Raw genomic sequence first — 7,848 nt, 5'->3', positions numbered from 1 at the left:
AGCAACTCTGCAATGTATTCTCAGGTGTCTTTTACAGACAAAATAGAGACAAAGAAGTTATGAACTGCCTAAAGTCCCCCCACTACTATGTATAAATATGAAGATATGAACTCAAGTCTATGGTCTTGCCTTATGCTAGAAGTACTTCTATCCCCTTTGAACCCAGTCCTGACAAATTTCCTAGGAACTTCAGCGCATAGTATTTTTGATTGAGGTGTTAGCTGTCAAACAGTTTTCATTAAGAGGGTATATGGTGAGGTAGGTTCTCTTACACAGACCGCCTCAGAGTCCTGCTGTAACAATCAACAGTCTCTTCCTCCTCCCCACCATCTGCTCTGCAGCCGCCAAGCAGCAACCATGAGTGAATGCAACTCCATCCATGTTGGCCAGGCTGGTGTCCAGACTGGTAATGCCTGCTGGGAGATCTATTGCCTGGAACATGGCATCCAGCCTGATGGCCAGATGCCAAGTGACAGGACCACTGGGGGAGATGACTCCTTCAACACCTTCTTCAGTGAGACGGGTGCTGGCACGCAGGTGTGCAGGGCAGTGTTTGTACACCTGCAACCCACAGTCATTGAAGTTCACTGGCACCTTGTCCATGCTGAGCAGCTCATCACAGGCAAGGAAGATGCCGCTAATATGCCCAAGGAGATCACTGACCTTGACTTGGACTGAATTCAGAAACTGGCTGACCAATGCACAGTCTTCAGGGCTTCTTGGTTTCCACAGCTTTGGAGGAGGAACTAGTTCCAGGTCCACCTCCCTGCTAATAGAGAGTCTCTCTGTCGATGACGACAAGAAGTCTGAGCTGGAGTTCTCCATTTACTCAGGCCCTGGTTTTCACAATGGTGGCTGAGCCCTACAATCCATCCTCATTGCCCACACCACCTTGGAACAATCTGAATGTGCCTTCATGGTAGACAATGAGGCTATCTATGACATCTGTCATAGAAACCTCAATATCAAACACCTAACCTACACTAACCTTAACCACCTTATTAGCCAGATTGTGTCCTCCATCACTGCTTCCCTCAGATTTGATGGAGCCCTGAATGTTGATCTGACAGAATTCCAGACCAAGCTGGTGCCCTATCCCTGCATCCACTTCTCTCTGGCCACCTCTGCCCCTGTCATCTCTACTGAGAAAGCCTACCATGAATAACTTACTGCAGCAGAGATCACCAACACATGCTTTGAGCCAACCAACCAGATGGTAAAATGTGACCCTTGTCATGGTAAATACGTGGCTTGCTATCTGTTGTACTGTGGCGACATGGTTCCCAAAGATGTCAGTGCTGCCATTGCCACCATCAAGACCAAGCATACCACCCTGTTGTGGACTTGTGTCCCACTGGCCTCAAGGTGGGCATTAATTACCAGCTTCTCACTGCGGTACCGGTGGAGACCTGGCCAAACAAAGTACTGAGGTCTGGGCTCACCTGGGTCACAAGTTTGACCTGATGTAGGCCAAGGGTGCTTTTGTTCACTGTTATGGAGTTGAGGGCATGGAGGAAGGAGAGTTTTCTGAGGCCCATGAGGACATGGCTGCCCTTGAGAAGGACTGTGAGGACGTTGGTGGATTCTGTTAAAGGAGAGGGTAAAGAAGGAGAGGAATAGTAGAGTTAAAAATGTCACGGTGAGGGGGGTCGCCTGGGTGGCTCAGTGGGTTAAAGCCTCTGCCTTCGGCTCAGGTCATGATTCCAGGGTCCTGGGATCAGGCCCCGCACTGGGCTCTCTGCTCAGCAGGGAGCCTGCTTCCTCCTCTCTCTCTGCCTGCCTCTTTGCCTGCTTGTGATCTCTGTCTGTCAAATAAATGAATAAACAAAATCTTTAAGAAAAAAAAAATGTCACAGGGGAGGACGCCTGGATGTCTTAGTCAGTTAAGCCTCTGCCTTTGGCTCAGGTCATGATCCCGGCATCCAAGTCAGCTCCTTGCTCAGTGGGGAGCCTGCTTCTCCCTCTGCCCACTGTTGCCCCTGCTTCTGTGTGCACTCGCTCTCCAACAAATACATAAAATCTTAAAAAAAATAAAAAATTTTAAACTTAAAAAAAAAAGTCACAGAGGTTCTGCATTTACCAGGAAGCTTATTCTGTGTTAAGCCTTGAAAGGTTGTGCTCCAATCAGTTAATTTGTATGTAGCAGCGTATACTCCCATATACAATTACTGACCTGTGCTCAGGGCACCTGAGTGGCTCATTGGGTTAAGCTTCTGTCTTCGGCACTGCATAGGGCTCTCTGCTCAGTGGGGAGACTGCTTCCCCCCCCACCGCCCCTGCTGCCTACTTGTGATCTCTGTGGTTCAAATAAATAAATAAAATCCTCAAAAAACAATAACAATTACCTGTCCTTGAAAACACAACGCTTTGTTACAGACCCAAGCTGTCCATTTCACTGTTGGGTGTGAATAAGGTATCCCTTGTAGAAGAGGTGGGGGAGGTGGGGAGGGGAAGAGGGCACAGTGAGAGCATAATGGATTCAAAGGTATTTAAAAAAATGCTGGTTTTTGCTCAGAAGTTCCTTCTCAATCATTGGTAGCCACTCCCCCCACCCCGTTTGAGGTATGACCTACATAAAATGTTTAAAGTAAGCTCATCTTAAATGCACAGCTTAGTCATTTTTGAACGTATTTATAACCATGAATCATCACCCAGATTTAAGATGTAGAGTGAGTCTAGCCCTGTAGAAGTTTCTTTTATGTCTTTCCAGTTGGGACTAGTCCATTCCCACCTAGAGGCAACCACTGGTGGGGTTGGGTAATTGTCACTTAGTGCTGTCTGTTCTTGAACTTATAAATTGAATCATATAGTACATATATATTTTTAAAATCTGCCTTCTCTACTCAACATGACATTTGTGAAGTTCATTCATGTTGTAGCCGTTCTTTCCTATCCTGGTGTTATAGTACGTTGCTCTTCCTTTTTTAAATTGAGGTATAATGGACATGTAACATCCATTTCATGTGTACTACATAATGAGATATATATATATATATATATATATATATGGCAAAATGATTACCACAATGAGTCTAGTTAACATCTGTCTCTATATATAGTTACAAAAAAGTTTTTTTCTTATAATAAGAACTTTAAAGTCTATTCTCTTAGCAACTTTCGAACATGACATATAGTATTACCAACAGTTACTGCACTGTACATTACATCCCCGTGACTTGCTTATTTTATAACTGGAAGTTTGTACCTTTTGACCTTATTCATCCATTTCTCCTACCCCTCACCCCGCACTTCCGGCAACCACTAACCTGTTCTCTGTATCTGAGTTTGTGGGTATGTGTGTTTTAAGATTTCACATGTAAGTGAGATTATATTGTATTTTGTCTTTCTCTGTTTTACTTCAGTCACTATAATGCCCTCAAGGGCCATCCGTGTTGTCACAAATGGCAGTATTTCTTTCTTTTTTATGGCTGAATAGTATTCCTTCATGTATACGTACACCATACTTGGTTTATTCATTCATCCACTGATGGACACTGAGGTTGCTCTCGTGTCCTGGCTGTTACAATAACGCTGCAGTGAACATGGTGGGGAAGGGGTACAGATAAGTGTTTTAATTTTCTTCAGCTCTACACCCATGGAATTTCTGGATTATATGGCAGTACTAGTATGTTTTGAAGAAGCTCCGTGTACCGTTTTCCATAGTGGCTACACAATTTACACTCCACCAACAGTTCATAAGCAGTCTCTTGTTTCCACATTCTCGCCAATGTTTACTTCTTGTCTTTTTGATCAGAGTCATTCTAACAGGTGTGAAATGATATCTCACTGTGGTTTTTTTTTTTTTTTTCAATAAATTTTATTATTTTTTTAAACATATATTTTTATCCCCAGGGGTACAGGTCTGTGAATCGCCAGGTTTACACATTTCACAGCACTCACCATAGCACATACCCTCCCCAATGTCCATAACCCCACCCCCCCCAACCCCCCTCCCCCCATCAACCCTCAGTTTGTTTTGTGAGATTAAGAGTCACTTACGGTTTGTCTCCCTCCCAATCCCAACTTGTTTCATTTACTCTTCTCCTACCCCATTAACCCCCCATGTTGCATCTCCTCTCCCTCATATGAGGGAGATCATATGATAATTGTCTTTCTCCGATTGACTTACTTCGCTAAGCATGATACCCTCTAGTTCCATCCACGTCGTTGCAAATGGCAAGATTTCATTTCTTTTGATGGCTGCATAGTATTCCATTGTGTATATATACCACATCTTCTTTATCCATTCATCTGTGGATGGACATCTAGGTTCTTTCCATAGTTTGACTATTGTAGACATTGCTGCTATAAACATTCGGGTGCACGTGCCCCTTCTGATCACTACCTTTGTATCTTTAGGGTAAATACCCAGTAGTGCAATTGCTGGGTCATAGGGTAGTTCTATTTTCAACCTTTTGAGGAACCTCCATGCTGTTTTCCAGAGTAGTTGCACCAGCTTGCATTCCCACCAACAGTGTAGGAGGGTTCCCCTTTCTCCGCATCCTCGCCAGCATCTGTCATTTCCTGACTTGTTAATTTTAGCCATTCTGACTGGTGTGAGGTGGTATCTCATTGTGGTTTTGACTTGTATTTCCCTGATGCCGAGTGATGTGGAGCACTTTTTCATGTGTCTGTTGGCCATCTGGATGTCTTCTTTGCAGAAATGTCTGTTCATGTCTTCTGCCCATTTCTTGATTGGATTATTTGTTCTTTGGGTGTTGAGTTTGATCAGTTCTTTATAGATTTTGGATAATAGCCCTTTATCTGATATGTCATTTGCAAATATCTTCTCCCATTCGGTCAGTTGTCTTTTGGTTTTGTTAACTGTTTCCTTTGCTGTGCAAAAGCTTTTGATCTTGATAAAATCACAATAGTTCATTTTTGCCCTTGCTTCCCTTGCCTTTGGCGATGTTCCTAGGAAGATGTTGCTGCGGCTGAGGTCGAAGAGGTTGCTGCCTGTGTTCTCCTCAAGGATTTTGATGGATTCCTTTCTCACATTGAGGTCCTTCATCCATTTTGAGTCTATTTTCATGTGTGGTATAAGGAAATGATCCAATTTCATTTTTCTGCATGTTCTCACTGTGGTTTTGATTTGCATTTCCCCGACAATGAGTGTTGTTGAATACCTTTTCATGTACCTGTTGGTCATTTGTATATTTCCTTTGGGAAAATGTCTATGCAGACCCTCTGCCCATTTTTAAACCAGATTGCTTTTATTCTATTGATTTGTATGCGTTCCTCATAGAGTTTGGATATTAACATTTTATCTGGTAAAAGATTTGCAAATATTTTCTCTCATTCAGTAGGTTGCCTTTTCATATTGTTGATGGTTACTTTCCTGTGCAAAAGATTTTCAGCTTGATGTAGTTCTCGTTGTTTATTTTTGCTCTTTTCTGCCTTAGCTTTTGGTGTCAAGTCCAAAGAAACATTGCCAAGATTAATGTCAAGAATCTTACCACCTTTTTTTCTAAGAGTTTTATGGTTTTAAGTTTAACGTTCAAGGTTGTAAGTAATTTTTTAAATTGAATTAGAGTTAACATAAAAATGTTATGTTAGTTTCAAATGTACAGCAGAGTGATTTGATCACTCTCTATGTTATGCTATGCTGACCTCAAACATAGCTACCATCTGTCAACACATGATGATGCTACTACAATATAATGGACTATATTCTCTATACCTTATATCCCATGATTTATTCATTCTATAACTGGAAGACTGTTTACTTCTTGCTTCCCTTCACCCATTTTACCCATCTTCCTATCCCTTCTCCTCTGGCAACCTTTAGTTCCTTCTTTGTATTTATGGTTCTGTTTCTGCTTGTTTGTTGGTTTGATTTTTTTGTTAGGCTCCACATATAAATGAAATAATACAGTATTTGTGGGGTTTTTTTGCCTGATTTATTTCACTTATAGTAATTCCCTCTAGATCCATACATATTGTTGCAAATGGCAAGATCTCATTCTTTTTGATGGCTGAGCAGTATTTCTGTGTGTGTGTGTGTTTCTGTACCAATGGACACATGGGTTACTTCCATTTCTTGGCTATAGTAAATAATGCTGCAATAACCATAAAGGTGCATATATCTTTTCAAATTAATGTTTTCATTTTCTCTGAGTAAATACTCAGTAGTGGAATTATTGCATCTTAGGACATTTCTATTTTTAATTTTTTGAGGAAACCCATGCTGTTTTTCACAGTTGCTACACCAATTTACATTCCTATCAAGTACAGGTTTTTCACCTCCTTGGTTAAGTTTATTCCTAGGTATTTTATTATTTTTGGTGCTACTGTAAATGAAACTGTTTTCATTTCTTGATTTCTCTTTCTGCTACTTCATTATTCATTATTAGTGTATAGAAACAGTCTATTTCTGGGCATTAATTTTGTACCCTGCAACTTTACTGAATTCATTTATCACTTTGAGTAGTTTTTGGGTGGAGTCTTTAGGGTTTTCTATGTATGGTATCTGTCATCTGCAAATAGTGACAATATTATTTCTTCCTTACCAGTTCTGTTGGTTTCTGTTGCTTTTTCTTGTCTGATTGTTGTGGCTGGGACTTCCAGTACTATGTTGAATAAAAGTGGGTGTTCCTGACCTTAGAGGAAAAGCTCTCAGTTTTTCCATCGAGTATGATGTTAGCTGTGGGTTTTCATATATGGCCTTTATATGTTGAGGTATGTTGCTTCTCAACCTGTTTTGTTAAGAATTTTCATCATGAACAGATGTTGGATTTTGCCAAATTCTTCTTCAGCATCTGAGATGATCATATGATATTTATTCTTCGTTTTGTCAATGTAATGTTATCACTTTAATTGATTTGAAAATACTGAACCATTCTTGCATTCTTGGAATAAACCCCACTTGATTGTGCTGAATGATCTTTTTAAAGTATTGTTGAGTGCAATCTGCTAATATTTTTGTTGAGGGTTTTTGCAACTATATTCATCAGGGATATTGGCCTATAGTTTTCTTTTTTCTTATAGTGTCTTTGATGTTTATATCAGGGTAATGCTGGCCTATAGAATGTATTTAGAAGTTTTCCTTCCTCTTTTTTTTTTAAACAGCTTGAGAAGAATAGGTGTTAACTTTTTTTCAAATGTTTGGTAGAATTCACCTGTAAAGCTGTCTGGTCCTGGACTTTTGTTTGTTGGGAGTTTTTTGATTACCAGTTCAATTTTGTTATCAGTAATTAGTTTGTTTAGATTTTCTATTTCTTCCTGATTCAGTTTTAGAACATTAAACATTTCTAGGAATTTATCCATTTCTTCTTGGTTGTCCAATTTGGAGGCATATAATATTTTAATATTCTGTTACAATCCTTTATATTTCTGTGGTATCAATTGTTATTTCTCTTTGTTTTTATTTATATGAATCCTCCCTGTTTTTTTCTCAATGAGTCAGCTAAAGATTTATCAATTTTGTTTATCTTTTCAAATAAGTAGACCTTTGTTTCAGCAATCTTTTCTATTTCTTTTGAAAGTCTCTATGTCGTTTATTTCCACTCGCTTATTATTTCCTTCCTTCTATTAACACTGGGCTTTGTTCTTCTTGTTCCTTTGTGTGTAAGTTTAGATTGTTTGAGCTTTTTCTTGTTTCTCAAGGTGTACCTATCTCTATAAATTTTCCTTAGAACTGCTTTTGCTGGATTCTAAAGATTTTTGGACTGTTGGGTGCTCATTTTCCTTTGTCTTCATGAACTTTTACATTTCCTCTTTGATTTCTTGGTTGACTTTTTTAGTAACATGTTATTTAGCCTCTACATGTTTTTTTCTCCAGCTTTTTTCTTCTAATTGGTTTCAGTTTCATATCATTGTGCCATGAAAAGATGCTTGATATGATTTTAA

General features: G+C 39.7%; 1 pseudogene; it reads left to right on the top strand.

Annotated features, from left to right (window-relative positions):
* The first annotated feature begins 357 nt into the window (after window positions 1-357).
* On the top strand, window positions 358-1,620 carry LOC116871686 (annotated as a pseudogene).
* Window positions 1,621-7,848: the final 6,228 nt, after the last annotated feature.

This window comes from Lontra canadensis, unplaced genomic scaffold, assembly GCF_010015895.1.
Source record: "Lontra canadensis isolate GAN:19392208 unplaced genomic scaffold, GSC_riverotter_1.0 scaffold27, whole genome shotgun sequence".
NCBI lineage: Eukaryota > Metazoa > Chordata > Mammalia > Carnivora > Mustelidae > Lontra > Lontra canadensis.
This window is presented reverse-complemented; position numbering and strand designations above follow the sequence as displayed.